At 41.7% G+C, this 16,002-nt stretch overlaps 1 protein-coding gene across 4 annotated transcripts in view; it reads left to right on the top strand.

Moving 5' to 3' along the window:
• Positions 1-16,002, top strand: part of RGS17 (regulator of G protein signaling 17) — a 64,373-nt gene that overhangs the window by 9,541 nt on the left and 38,830 nt on the right. Inside the window, exon 1 of one of the 4 annotated variants that reach the window (XM_080998423.1) lies at positions 2,575-2,763. The exons of the other annotated variants lie outside the window; for them this stretch is intronic. The gene's annotated coding sequence lies outside the window, so the exon portion shown is untranslated. Of the gene's footprint in view, positions 1-2,574; positions 2,764-16,002 lie in introns of those variants that run through there. 4 annotated transcript variants of the gene reach the window in all.

The following is a 16,002-nucleotide window of genomic DNA, read 5'->3' as shown; positions in this document are numbered from 1 at the left end:
TTTGCATACACCCCTCCCTTCTGAGCTTACCTTCTACTTGCATTGGGGTAAAAGCTCTATTTACACAAATGGAAGTTTTGCTTCTAACGTGAGTAACAGGTGTGTGGGACCTCTGTGTGACACAAATGGACCTCTTGCTCCACTTGCTAGGGTCGTGATCCAGACTGATAACTGTATAACTGTATGAATGGTGTCTAATCTCAAGGACCTCCTCTTTCCATATGAACCAACCCAGACCCTGAAATCATCTTCTGGTTTTTTTTTTAAAAAAAATAATATTTATTACTTTTCCAAAAAATTTAAACACTAAAAAAACAAAACAAAACAATACAATACAATACAATACATTAAACTAACAAAACAAAACAAAAACAATAAAATAAATCAAACAATTTCATTATCCCATCTTTCATTCACTTATTTCCACGACCTCCTCACACCTCCCTTTTTGTATTCCACTTCTGTTAATTATTTCAGCAATTCCTTTCCCTCTTCCTCTGTTTTCTATCCTATAATTATCTTAACTCATTCTAACCTTATCTTTTCCTTTAATACTCTATTATCTATTTATACTTAATTCCTTATAACATTTCTACTAAAGCCATGTAACTTCATTCCAACATTTTTCTAACATTCATTGATTTTACAGTATTTCTGTAAATAATCTTTAAATTTTTTCCAATCTTCTTCCACCGACTCTTCTCCCTGGTCTCGGATTCTGCCAGTCATTTCCGCCAATTCCATATAGTACATCAACTTCATCTGCCATTCTTCCCAGGTGGTTAAATCTTGTGTCTTCCAATATTTTGCGATGAGTATCCTTGCTGCTGTTGTTGCATACATAAAGAAAGTTCTATCCTTCTTTGACACCAATTGGCCGACCATGCCCAGGAGAAAGGCCTCTGGTTTCTTCAGGAAGGTATATTTGAATACCTTTTTCATTTCGTTATAAATCATCTCCCAGAATGTCTTAATCCTTGGGCATGTCCACCAAAGGTGAAAGAATGTGCCTTCAGTCTCGTTACATTTCCAACATTTATTATCGGGCAAATGGTGGATTTTTGCAAGCTTGACTGGTGTCATGTACCACCTATAAATCATTTTCATTAAGTTTTCTCTTAGAGCATTACATGCCGTAAATTTCATACCTGTAGTCCATAACTGTTCCCAGTCAGCCATCATTATGTTGTGTCCAACATCTTGTGCCCATTTAATCATTGCTGATTTCACCGTTTCATCCTGAGTATTCCATTTCAACAGCAAGTTATACATTTTTGACAAATTCTTAATTTTGGAATCTAACAATTCTGTTTCCAATTTTGATTTTTCCACCTGGAAACCAACTTTTTTGTCCAAATTGTATGCCTCCATTATTTGATAATAATGGAGCCAATCTCGCACTTTATTTTTCAATTTTTCAAAGCTCTGCAATTTTATTCTGTCTCCATCTTGATCCAGAATTTCCCAATATTTCAGGTAAGAAGCCTGAAATCATCTTCTGAGGCCCTCCTTCCTATACCTCCTCCTTGAGTGGTCTGGAGGGTGGAAACACAAGAACAGACCTTCTTCCTCAGTGGCTCCCCATCTGTGGAATGCTCTCCCCAGGGAAGTTTGCCTGGTGCCTTCATTATACACCTTTAGGCGCTAGGCAAAAATGTTAATTTTGATTTTATGTATTGTGATATTTTCTGTGAACCGCCCTGAGAACTCCAGGTATAGGGCGGTATATAAATTCAATAAATAAATAATCTAGCTTTGCCCTGATCAAGGCACCCTCAATTTAGAAAGTTTTCTGTTGTATATTTTTCAGCAGAAAACCTCCTGTTTTTATCAATGTATGGCTTCATAATATTAATTAAAAACATAATGCAGCTCCCGTACGAGTCAAGCTAGGTGGCTGGAATGGTTACACAATACCAGCGAAATCCAAAATTAACTTTTAATTAATTAACTTTTCTCAAGTTAATTAAAGACAGGCACAAGAGACAGGGCCTTCTTAGTGGTGGCCCACTGCTTATGGTACTCCCTCTTCATAGGGGTATTTGTGGCCACATTGATACCAGACTTTTTTATTTTTTAAAAAAAAAGCCTTGAAGACCCACTTCTTTCACTTGTCTTTTGGTTCAGACTTGGTTTGGCTTGATGCTGTTTTAGAAAATATTAGTTCCAATCAGTTGAATTGAGGAAGCTGGCTTTCTATTAATTCCCTAAAATTGTTGCACTTCATGATGTTTGGTCACCAGAGGGATGTACTGAAGGTCAGGCTACCACAAAAAAGCAAAGAAGTGCCAGGAATTATAGACCCAGGTCATGTTATCTTTCGCACAGCCCTGCTGGGCCTGGTTGTTGCACTTCCCAGCAGGGGATTCCCCCAAACCGAGCCTTCTGGCACAGAATCTGCTCTGCCATTCTCAGGGGAAAAGGAGCCGTGTTTTAGACTGGAATGTTCAAGCGACAATTCCTGAGTCTTTGTGCACGCACTGATAGGTACGTTAATATCTGGGTGAGGAGAGGCGGAAGAGAAATGCAGACTGAATGAAAAATTCAGTGATGAGCCATGTTTGCTGTAATGCTGCTTTTTGAACTCGGGAGAGGTTCATCTAGTGTACGTTTTTCTTCATGGCAAGATCATCACAGGCTTCGCACTGCTACCGTTTAATTCCTGCCATGCTCAGCCTCAAGCAGATGCAAGCAGACAATCGGACTGATGCTGATTTGCCTCATTTGAAGAGCGGATTCACTGCACGGTGCTTCTCTCCATCAGTAAGTCCCATTGTAACAGGCACAAGCGAGAGAGCAGGTTCAGTGCATTTATTTAGTGCATGCATTAAGTACCTAGATACTTGGGCAAAACCGCTGTTTGATTTTGTTCCAGAAATGGCAAAATGCTATATATTAGCTGGCAGTTCCTTGCGAAGTGAGATCACATTTTAACGTATCGCTAATATAATTTTGTTCGTACGGCAGTTCCAAACCGTTATACTGGTCGGCATTTATGCGGCAATTTAGGGCGTTCAAAGCATTTCCTGCACATTCTCTTGTTTGTAATCCTGTAATCTTGTTTGTAATTATATGGCAAATAATCCTGTAAGGTAGATCGGTTTTATTCTTCTCAGATTGCAGGGGAGGGTCTGAGTTTATGAGAATGTGGAATGCCTATAACCATCCACTGTATTCAAGGCAGAGGTTTGCTTCAAACAGGGTGGGGGAGGGAGGCTGAGGCTTCCTGATTTGCCACTCAAATCTCTCATGGTGCTTCCAAATGGGGGTTTAATAATGCAAACACGCAAATCAAATAGATCATTAGATATATAGAGATAGGTAGAGATAGAGAGATATAGTTGGATTTTCTGCCAAAAGGGTATATCCAAATTAAATCAGGGGCGAGGGGAGGGATACAAACTGGAATTTTGATACCAATGGCATCACGTGGAAAATGAATAACTGGCATGCATGAGAAGCACCAACCACACAATAAACACTGATTTTGAAGCACCCTTGGTATTTGTACAATATGCTGTGAGGGCATCAGAATTAGCGTCTCTAGGAATTCAAATAGCCTGATTATAGCTTCTTAAAAGCCAATGTGGAGGCAGTGGTTAGAGTGCTGGACTCGAATATGAGAGACTAGAGTTCAAATCCTCACTCACAAGGAAGCTCACTGGTTGACCTGGTTGGCCAGTCACTGTCACTGGCTGGCCAGTCACTGTCTCTCAGACTAACCTACTTCACGGGATTGTTGTGAAGATAAAACTCAGAGAGGGGAGAAACATGTGTGACATTTTTATCCTTGGAAGATAGGTGGAATATAAATGAATCTTAAAAAATAAATAAATCACCTCTTTAATACCCAAAGTGTGAAGGGAAGATGAGAAATTTCAGTCCTGTAGGAACGTGTTATTCTGTATCAGGAATAATCCCTGGTAGATTCCTCTCACTTGGCTTACTTTTTTTGCATTCTGAAATGCCTTATTAACATGTTTGTTAATGTGAGTTACAAGAGTTACCAGAGTCGGCATTCTTCAGGCCTCTACCCTGTCCCAGGAGTCTCCAGAACAGGAGAGGGGGCCCTGCAGATCTTGTTGGACTGACTCCAACTCCCATCAGCCCCAGCCAGCAATGATCAGGGATGAAGAGAGTCATGAGTCAATCCGACAACATCTGGGTGTCCACCAGTTCCCCACCCCTGCTCTGTAAGTTAAATATCTGAGTGAAGACTGGATGCATCTCGTCTCTAGTCCGCATCCATGTGACTCAGGTGTGGGAAACCATTGGCACATGAGACCTCATTGTACAACAACTTCCATCATTGTTGGCCTTGGCCATGATTGCTAGGACTGATGGGAGTTGTAGCTGTGCAACGTCTGTAGGGCCAAAGGTTATCCACTCTCATGTACAGCCTGCTATATGTGTTTCCCAACAGGCAAATAAAGAGGCAGACACATAAACTAGGCCACTTTTATATAACCTTCAATTAAAATCAGCAGAAGGGGTTTGACTGTGGGGCAGGAACTGACTATACTGGATAACTATAGCCTTTGGGAGACCCAGCCTTGCCCAAGGAATTAGGGAACAGCTCCCTAGCCTACTTGATTTGAATATGGTTTCAGAGGAGGCCCCTACCTCCTTTTTAACCAGGCCTTTGGTTGATCTTATTGACATCCAACACCATTTTAGAATGTGGCTGGGGGGGGGGGTTATTGGGTTATTGCTTTTGATTTGATCTTATATGTTGTGGTCTTGTTGTGAACCGCCCTGAGACCTCCGGGTATAGGGCGGTGTATAAGTTCAATCAATCAATCAATCAATCAATCATTAAAAACAATACCTTACCCTCTGAACTGTGGAGTCCAAAAAGTGAACCTCGGGGCCAACCGATCACCTGAAAGGTAATGAAAGGGTATCACCAGGCTCAACCAAACTATTTCTTTCCCCACACCTAAACTGCCAAAAGTGACAAAATCAAGCAGATTTACCTATTTAAACAACACAGTAGTCCGACGTGCACCCTGTCAAGTGTGAATGAAGCAGATGGGCGGGGGGGAATCCTACATAGTCTCCTAGTGGCGACCCCAAAGCACACTGGAAGCTGCTGCAAAACGGAGAGGCTGGAGGGAAGGCAGGCTGTTCCTTATATAGGGATCAAGCCCTCCCTCCCTCCTTGGACCACCTTTGGAATGTGCCAGTCAATGCCAAGGGTTTTCCCACGCTGCCTCTCTTGCACGCCGCTGTCTCAGCAACATCTGGGCTGCTTGGCGGAATGTTCTTCAGATGCTGCAACCGGTGATTTAGATTTTGAATGATTGAAAACACGTACTTTGTTAAACCAAATGAACAAATGCCCCCTTAGCTTTTAAATGAGCATTGGACACAGGCTCTTTAACAAATATAGCTCACAGCGAGCAGAGTGGAACCTACAGCAACAAGTAATGGTGGTGGAGGAGGAAGCGTCAGGTAGTGGCTCCCAGTGTGGGAATGGGTACAGGAATAGGGTCCTTGGTGTGTTACAATCAGGCTCCTGCTCTCATCTGTGAAACATTGCAGGGTGTGTGAATGCCTTTGCTGAATTTGCTTTCTTTTCCTTTCATTTTCAGACCAATTACCCAGTTTACCAGGATAATTATGCACCCTCCTGATAAACTCAAAAGTATTGGCGATCCTTCCAGTTTAGCACAGTGTACTAATTTGATGAGCACACTCGCTCTCTGTTCCTGAATCCAAGTCATTAATAAAAATGATGATCAAGCCCTGGCCTGGGAATGATTCCTTCGGGACCATGCTTAACTTCACTTAATTATTACTTGATAAATACTCAATTGCACTTTAAGAATAGCTTGTCATCATGTTATGTACATACCTGATGGTAGCTTCCTTTCCTGCCCCAACCACAATCACTTAATCAAAATTTATTTTTACTTACAGAGATGCCCATTAGAAAAATTAGCAAGAAAAATAGAGAGTCAACAGTAGGTATTTTAGGATGCAATCCTGCACAAAATTAGGCTCATTGAATCTAATACATGAAATGCATGATTGTATTTCATGGAGGGGTGTCTGTAATGTTTACTTTCAATTCATTAAATTAGGAAAGGAATTCATGAAATTCAATTCCTGAAATTAGGAAATTCATGAAATTGGGAAAGGAGGTGTGTGGCGTCTGCCCTCCTAGGTGTGTGACATCATACTGGGTTCATAGGGAAAGGATTAACTAATTGTAAAATGACTAACCAATGGGAACCCAGGGGGCAGAGTTATCTGTGTATAAGGTTTAAGCACAGAGGTTTTTGGGGGGGAGTTGGAGTTAGAGTTAGGGTGGTTGAGAAGACAGTCTGGAGTTAGAAGAGACAGATAAGATAAGTCTGTGGGTTGGGCTAGTCTGGTGTGAGAGAGTGAGAGAATTTGTTAAGAGGAGTCAGTCAAACAGTTGAGATAATCAGTCAGAAGGTATCAGGAAGGTATAGGCCGGTAAAGAAACTAAAGTTAAGGTACTGACAGAAATATTATCGGAGAAACGATAAACTGAGTCTGGACTCAGTGTTTTACCAGAGAGTAACTGGTTGGTGGCAGCAGGGAAGCGAGCACAGTGGTGGCACAGGGATCAATAGACCGTTAAACATCCGTGGACCTTGTGTGATTGCCACAAGGTGTTAACTCTTTTATCCTTGATTACAATAAAAATCACACACGCACACCCCTCATCTAAGTTGCTGTTGCTGAAGGATTGAAGCCACAGGGATTAACTGCAGGTCCATAAGAGTTTTAGATTTATTTGATCAAATTGCTGAATTAAACCAAATTAGTTTATCCACAAAAGTAATGGGGACCACATTGTAATTTTTTATGTTTATCTATTGCATTTATATCCCACCTTTTCCTCCAAGGAGCTTAGGGTTCTCCCCTTCCTCATTTAATCCCCACAACAACCCTGTGAGGTAGGTTAGGCTGCGAGGCAGTGACTGGTCCAAGGTCATCCAGTGAAATCCATGGTCTAGTGGGGATTTGAACCCTAGGCTCCCAGGTGCTAGTCCAACACTAACCACTACACCACAAGGGCAGGTTGCATCTGGTTCAACAATCTTGTAATTGTTTACAGCATATTCCTCAGTGTCTTCACACATTTCCCAGACACACATGGTTCCACTTCCCAGAATTTCAATCTCTGGTTTTAAATCTTGGTTTCTCTCTTTTCAAAGGAAAATAAAAGTAATAAGGGATGCAGCCCAGCCAAAAGCACCAGATTATTTTAAGGTGCAATAAATTAAACGGGAATAAAAAAAAATAGGTTTGTGCCACTTACTGGAAATGTATGGAATTTTGCAACTGGTGTTATTAATGACTAATTTCGGCCAGTTCTGCTTGTGGTTCTTGTGGCTATCATTGCTGGGAGGTGATGTTGGATTTCAAAAGGTGTTGAAAAAGTCTGAAATTGTGTAACTCTCCTTCTCAGACATGGACTGAAACTATTGAGTTTCAGAGGCCACAGGCACGTGCAGTTCTACATGCGTATATCTTCCTAACATGCAAAAATATGATAAACATTGACATTGTTGTATAAACACTGACAAATCCAGATGAATTTTTGGCTGGCTGACAATAGATACGTCTTTCCTGATACATATATTTGTGATGTAAATTTAAATACGATATTGTAACATTTCAACACTTGTTGTAACATCCAGTGCTTTTTTCTGGAAAAAAATGATCATTTTCCTACTCATATTGAAATACTGCCCTCAATGAGGCCAAACTTAGATTCACAAAATGTTTAAGGGTATGCGTACCCTAGCGTACCCCCCAGAAAAATAGCACTGGTAACATCTATTTTCCTACTCCATGTTCGTTTGGAATACATTGAGGTTCTACCATCCTAAGCCTACACAGAGACATAGAAGCATAGTCTGACTCAGTGTAGGAAGCTGCAGTGAAAGTTGGTCCATTAGAGCAAAAGAGACATAAGTCTGCCCTTAGCCAGACGCTGCCTGCCTGCCTTTTTGCTTGCAACCTGATCAAGCGATGGCCCAGAGAGAAGGATGGGGACAAAACTAGAATTACCTTATTTTTCTGTCTATAAGACACCCCCATGTATAAGGTTTTCTCCGTAGTGATGTATGGAAGTGAGAGCTGGACCATAAAGAAAGCTGATTGCCGAAGAATTGATGCTTTTGAATTATGGTGCTGGAGGAGACTCTTGAGAGTCCCATGGACTGCAAGAAGATCAAACCTATCCATTCTTAAGGAAATCAGCCCTGGAAGGACAAGATCGTGAAGCTGAGGCTCCAATACTTTGGCCACCTCATGAGAAGAGAAGACTCCCTGGAAAAGACCCTGATGTTGGGAAAGATGGAGGGCACAAGGAGAAGGGGACGACAGAGGACGAGATGGTTGGACAGTGTTCTCGAAGCTACCAGCATGAGTTTGACCAAATTGCGGGAGGCAGTGGAAGACAGGAGTGCCTGCCGTGCTCTGGTCCATGGGGTCACAAAGAGTCAGGCACGGCTAAATGACTAAACAACAACAATATGTATAAGATGCCCCCTATTTTTGGAGATTCTGATTTAAGAAAATGGGGGGAGATGGCCCCCGTGTATAAGATGCCCCCAAATTTTGGACATTATTTTTTAGGGAGAAAACCTAGTCTTATACAAGGAAAAATACACTACTTGGCTCTGGGTCCACCTACAGTTGGTCCCCCTGACTTCCGCCCTTCCAGCTGTGATAAGCACATTTAAAACAGGACTAAATCCCTAGTAAGTGGACACACATGGTCAGCAGTGGAGGAAGCCACTCGGGCACCTGGGGCAGGGCAAGCCACCCATAGCGGCAGGGCAAGGGCGGGGTGAGCCGCCCATAGGGGTGGGGCGCACCGCGGGACCTCTGGAGTCTGCCTGCCTCCTCCCACTCAGCCGCCCTACAGCTGGGTGGGAGGCAGCGGGCGGACCATTTGTGCAACACGAAGCCTGGCTCGGGCGCGTGGCTCGGGCGCACTGCAGGCCCCACGGTGACTGCCGCCTGGCATTTTGTCACCCCCCCAGTGGTGACACCCAAGGCAGACCGCACCCACTGTACCCCCCTTCCTCTGCCCCTGCACATGGTGAAGGTCCATTTATCCAGCTGGGAAAGCCTGTTGGAACAAAAATGTCTTAAATTGTTTCCAGAAAGGGCAAGTAGCGAGTGCCTGTCTGATCTTAACAGGAAGGCTATTCCACAGAACAAGGGCAGCCACACTAAAAGCCCTTCCTCCAAGTTACTACTGGAGTGTGTATTTATTTGCTATGTTGATGGTTTTCAACATAGAACGCCCTCCCATCAGATGTCAAGGAGATAAACAACTATCTGACGTCTAGAAGACATCTGAAGGCAGCCCTGTTTAGGGAAGTTTTTAATGACTGATGTTTTAATGTACTTTTAATCTTTTGTTAGAAGCCACCCAGAGTTGTTGGGGAAACCCAGCCAGATGGGTGGGGTATAAATATTTTATTATTATTATTATTATTATTATTATTATTATTTTTTTTTCACACTTTTGTGAAGAAGGCATGGTTATGAAATGCATTAACTAAATGAAATCGATGGCTCTCTCCTGCCTCTGCTTACAGATAACTATAATTTTGTTTGCTTGCTTGCTTCTATTAGTGTAGTACAGATGATAGGATATAGGGATTTTTATTTCAATGTGGACAGCTGAACTAGATAAATGTGGAAGATCATTTGAGTTGGCAGTGCTGTGTGCTGCTACACACACACAAGGAAGAATTTGGTAAGAAAGGGACATTTTCTTGTCACGTAATGATACGTACAATAAGTGTCCAACGGAGCAGAGAAAGAAATGATGGTGACAAATAGAAAACTACCTATTTCTGTGTAGCTTATTTGCTACTTTTAAGCCATAAAATGGAAGTCTTTAAACAAAGCTTCTGGCACTTGTCTTGAAAAGGGAATGTGTTATTAGGCTTCCTTGATAAAGAGATCCCGCAATTTGGCAAGGCAAATAACTCTTCATTAACTCTGTTACACCGGCAGCTCTCCCTCACACCTTCCTTTTGATCAATGAACCAGGAACTTCCCTGAGAGATAGATCACTGGATTCAATTTAGGAAGCTTGTCAGTAGCATAACTCAGTGATTTGCTTTCAGCAAAGAGCTGGGGCATACACACAAGTGACCTGTTTTCCCTCACTATCACTTTTGTGAGTTCACAACTATATGGAGAACTGTTCCTGCTAGTGTGACGTCAGCTTGACCTCCTGACCCCTAGCTTAGCCTCACATATTTTTGCACATGGTTATTTATCAGCCCAGCATCAGCCCCTGACATCCTTGAGGTGCACTTGCTGGGTTCACAGGTGTCTGGTCTGGTCCTGAGCCCACTCCTCTGTTTGGATTTACCTAGTTACAGTGGCAAGTGGCTATGAGTGATCTGCCATTTTAAGCTTGTCACAGTATGGTCTCTTTAGGATACATTTTCCTCTTAAAAATGAGCATAGGAGGCAGTTTGGTACCATCTGCACAACATGAAAGGACAGCAGTAGAGTAGGTCTTTTCATGACCACTTGTTTTGATTGCCACTCTTTTGATCCCTTTCATATCAACAGTTCTGTTGGGAGGCACATCACAATTGAGAGGCACCTCATCCATGTTTGCAATCTGACTTGGTTTTTTGGAGTTTTATGACATAGAAGTGAAATGCTTGAATTTTATCCTCATAAGCATTTTCTGCACTAACTTGGTTCATGTTCCCATAGCCAAGCCTTCTCTCCTCATGAAGTTGTGGCACCATTTCGCCTTTCCTATGAAGTCAGCAATGTTCATTTCCTTTGCAAACCTTTTTGCCTCATATTGTATCATCTTGGTTGACACACTTATCCCACTTTGACATTGCTCCATAATCCTTGTCTTAAGCCTCTGCTCCAAGTTTGGCCATTTTGCTGGTTTTTCTCTTAAGGCCCTTTTCTGTTTTGGCATTTTGAGGAGACGTTTTTCCTGTTTTCTCCACTTTCTGATCATGACCTCAGTGGGGGGACTTTATTTCCATGGTTTTTTTGCGTAATTGATGACTTTTAACTTGAATTTTGCAGAATATGTCAATCTTTTTTATTTTCTGACATTTTTATGGGCTAGTGCTAAAAAAACTGTTAATGCAGTACAGTGGTACCTCGGGTTACATACGCTTCAGGTTACATACGCTCCAGGTTACAGACTCCGCTAACCCAGAAATAGTACCTCAGGTTAAGAACTTTGCTTCAGGATGAGAACAGAAATCGTGGCGGCGCAGCGGCAGCAGGAGGCCCCATTAGCTAAAGTGGTGCTTCAGGTTAAGAACAGTTTCAGGTTAAGAACGGACCTCCGGCACAAATTAAGTACTTAACCAGAGGTACCACTGTACTCTGAAGTTACGGTAATGGCTCCACAGTGCATGCTGGGAGACAACAGCAGGTGGTGTGAGTGCATGCTGGGACATCACAGATTATTCCCTCTGATCCCCATTTCAGCCCCCATAAACATCAGAAAGCCAGACCTTTCTCATTACAAACATTACAACCTAGAGCATGGATTTAAACTTGATTTGATGATTCCAGAATTCCTGTCCTAAAATCCACTCTTCCTTTTTGCTACTCTTTTTTTTTTCTATTATTTTTATCACTTTTAGATATGTTTTATTTTGTATTATATATGAAGTTTATTTGACATTTATTTGACATTGTGGGACATTGAGGCAAGCTGTGTAAAGAATAGCAATTCTATCAACTAATACTAACCCATTTTAGAAAATACATCCTTATAATCATGCCTGAGGATAGTGGAAATGATCCAATCTAGGAGAGTGTAAACAACCCCTAGGAAAAAACATTTCCTTAAGCATGCTTAGCATTCCCAGGAGTCCTGCGGGGATGACACACACAACATATACTATAGTTTCCTTACCCTTATTAAATCAAATTATAGAAATGCAGCTTTGATTGTCTTTCCTTTGATCATACAATAAGAGGCATCACTATGTGCCTGGAAGCAGCAAATGCTGAGGAATGACTGTGATTGGAATCTCTTGAAACTGGAACGAAAGGTTTACCCGATGGTTTATTATCATGAAAATTAGTCTATGGAACCACAAAGAAATAATTCCTTCTGTGTCTGATGTGACGTAAGCTTAGTTCTTTGCTAACTTTTCAAGAAATTATAGACTTCCATGTTACATTGTACATTCATTCACAGTCCGTCTTTCTCAGCATCACTTTCAACCGCACGAATAATTTATCCTCACAGGATAGGTCAAGAATCCCTCCTTATCTTTCAAAAGCTAATTTTAGTGAACCAGAGAGAGAGAGAGAGAAAGGGAAGGAAGGAAGGAAGGAAGGAAGGAAGGAAGGAAGGAAGGAAGGAAGGAAGGTTGGTTGATGGTACACAATTTTAGTTGATGGGATTATTGCACAGATAATGCAGAAATATGAATGGAGGGTTCTACTACAGTCGTACCTTGAAAGCTGAACGGAATCCATTCCGGAAGTCCATTGAACTTCTAAAACATTTGGAAACCAAGGCACAGCTTCCGATTGGCTTCAGGACACCGGATGTACAGTTTACAAAGAACGTTCGCAAACCGGAACACTCACTTCCAGGTTTGCGGCATTCGGGAGCCAAAACGTGCGAGTGCCAAGGCGTTCAGCTTCCAAGGTACGACTGTACTTGTAAGATCATTGGAGAGACATTGCTTTTCCCAAAGCTGAGTAACTTTAACTTGACATACACAAACAGAAGATGTATCGTTCATACATTTCATCATCTGAAAGAAGAAATCTTTAAATGCTCTCCCTTATTAATGTCTGGACCCAATTCAAGATGCTAGTGCTGATCTTTAGAAAGCTAATACCAAAGGGCAAATATTATTAGTAGCATTAGAAAAATCTTTGCCTGTCACGTAAAACTAGATAAAGTTGGTGTCAGGTGTACCTCCCTAGGGAATAGCCAACATGCCTTCTAAGGAGGTCCTTGTTAATCTGGCCCTGCTGGGCTCAAGGAAACACTGGAATCAGTTGCAATCTTAAGTCTGTGGTCCTTGTCTGTGGTTCAGTGTTGTCCAAAAATTCGAGGTACAAATCTGAAAGCAGACATTGCACCCACAGCTTCAAAAAGCAAATCTGATTGCTGTGGTAATGTAATAATGATTTAGGAACCTTAAAAAGAATACTATGGAAAAGAAAAAATCTAAAATTATGTCACTGGTATATTCATCTCCATATAGAGCTACAAATGTTCTACTTTTGTGGTTTTAAATTTTCCCATTTCATTGCATAGGATTCTGGGATATATTATAGTGTCCCCAGACCAGTGGCCAGCCCTGTTATTACTGATAAGTGTGTGTGCCTTTGCACACATTTATTTGAACATGTATTTTACACGTGTACTCACAAAATGGCTAATTTGGGCGAATTAGCAATACTTATCTAGGGATCTTTAGTGGAGAAAATTGGATGCTACAGACATGATGGCATTAACTGGGATTGGCTTGTTTACTTTGCGGCTTTTAGCGGTAATCAGTAAAACCCAATAAAAGCAATAACCGCTCTTGCTGTTGCAATTGCAATGTTTGTTTACAAATGAATAATGGTATTTAGGGGTAAGATCATGCCAAGGTAAAATGATTTAGAAGCAATGACAACTGTTTTTGTGGCTCAAAATACCGTATGGAGCATATAATTTATTACTACTGCAGAAACAAAAGGGGAAGGACTAGAAGTGAAGCATTTCTGAACATGGAATTAAGAGACTCAGCTTTGCTATGGCGAGAGCAGGGGAACCAGGATGAGAAAATGTTACATGCAATAGTTCTTTCCGTCTCATGAGAGCCAGAGTTGGCTGAGATAATGGAGATGCAAAAGTTAGAGAGAAACTGTAGACTGGACTGGACTCTGTAGTCCATATATTAGCCTACCTTTACGTAAAAGGAATAGGAAGAAATAGGAAGAATACTTTGGATCATGGTTTCACAATGGTTTGCTATAGCAACAGGGTGAGAGCCACAACTAGTCTTGGATGCTTCAGCAGGAGTTTAGGTATTTAAAATAGTGTTTCCACCTGTTGGAACAGTGGCAGAATCCTAGCTTTCACTGGGGAGGCCAGTCACCCAACTCCACATCGATTCACCACCACCATTGCTTCCCTTGGTTCTTGCGAACCCACCAAACCTTGGTTCTGAAACAAAAAAAAATCCCTTTTAGGAGCTGTGACGGTTCCCAAAGTAAAATAACATGGCATCCAGGGAATCGGTTAGATAATTACAACCTGCTTGTGCCTGACCTATCCTGAAATCAAAGCAGGCTACTAGCACAGCCTGTACCATAACGGCACATTCATTGCTCAGAGCAAAGCCAAATCGCACATATTCTCGAGGCATGTACAGAGTTCCAGCTGAACTCATTGACACTATTTCCCCTTTGACAGCAATATGTGACTGAGTGTGCACAGTGAACTAGAACACACTCAAAACCTCTCCATAGCTGTGTAATAAAGGGGCAGATCAGCTGTGGTGAGCAAGCTATATTCAGGGAAGCTCAGCTTGCCATTAAAGAAACTTTTAAGGATATACTTTCAAAGAACCCCAGTTTCCTAGAAAACAATCTGAAAACCACCAGGGCTCTAAGAGATATCAAATTTTATGGTCTATAATTCAGGAAATGGTGCTGGACCTTCCACTTTGGACTGAGCACATTGTCTATGCCAAAATTCTGGTTTTAAATACAGTACTCTCTTCACATACTGTATTACAAAAGAAGGCATAGAATGGCAATGCAGTACGTTATGCAGTCCATAACTCTTATAAAATGGATTGCTCCCCGTAGTTTTCTAAAGCCTGTAGTCATGCTACTCACTGAATTTCATTGCTGCAAGTCTAATATAGAAAAATTTGGTGGGAAAGCTATTAATAATCAAGTTTGTATATTAATAGTGGTCCACTGGGATTTGGCTGCTGTGTTGAAAGTTTTCTGGTACTTAGGGAACCCAAGTCCCTAGAATACCTAAAGAAGCCTTGAAGTGGGGTGGGATATAATTTTCAGTGTTTTTTGCTGTCCTAAAAGCCACTCGTGTAAGTGGTATATTCTTGCTTACTTACTTTATCAATCATAACTGTTCTGAAATGGTAAAAGGAGCACCTACAGCATAGTCTTGTGCACATTTAACAAAAAAATAATAATGAACCTGGCTGTGTTTGATGGGTCTCACAGCAAAATATTGGTAGCATTGCATGAGTTAGGAGCTAGTAAGAGACTGGCTGCTTAAGATGAAATTCCACTTCTGATAGCTTTCCTTAGTGCTAGTTAGCACAACTTTTTCTTTTGCTTCAATACAGATTGAGTGTTTTGTTTTGGGCATATTGTGGTTGATGATGATGATGTGTTAAACAAACAGCCATCTCAAGGCACTCCACACATAAGATGATTAAAAAGCAGTTAAATACAAAAATATCAGATACATTTAAAACAACAACAACAACAACAACAACAACAACAATAATAATAATTTATACCCTGCCCATCTGGCTGGGTCCCCCCAGCCACTCTGGGCAGCTTCCAACAAAACACTAAAATACAATAACCTATTAAACATTAAAAGCTTCCCTAAACAGGGCTGCCTTTAGATGTCTTCTAAAAGTTTGGTAGTTATTTTTCTCTTTGAAAAAAAATCTGGTGGGAGGGTGTTCCACAGGGTGGGCGCCACTACCGAGAAGGCCCTCTGCCTGGTTCCCTGTAACCTCACTTCTCGCAAGGAGGGAACCGCCAGAAGGCCCTTGGCGCTGGACCTCAGTGTCCGGGCAGAACGATGGAGGTGGAGACGCTCCTTAAGGTATACTGGACCGAGGCCATTTAGGGCTTTAAAGGTCAGCACCAACACTTTGAATTGTGCTCAGAAACGTACTGGGAGCCAGTGTAGGTCTTTCAAGACAGGTGTTATATGGTCTCAGCGGCCGCTCCCAGTCACCAGTCTAGCTGCCACATTCTGGATTAATTATA

The sequence above is a fragment of the Podarcis pityusensis genome, assembly GCF_964106645.2.
Source record: "Podarcis pityusensis genome assembly, chromosome: 3".
NCBI classification, from domain to species: domain Eukaryota; kingdom Metazoa; phylum Chordata; class Lepidosauria; order Squamata; family Lacertidae; genus Podarcis; species Podarcis pityusensis.
This window is presented reverse-complemented; position numbering and strand designations above follow the sequence as displayed.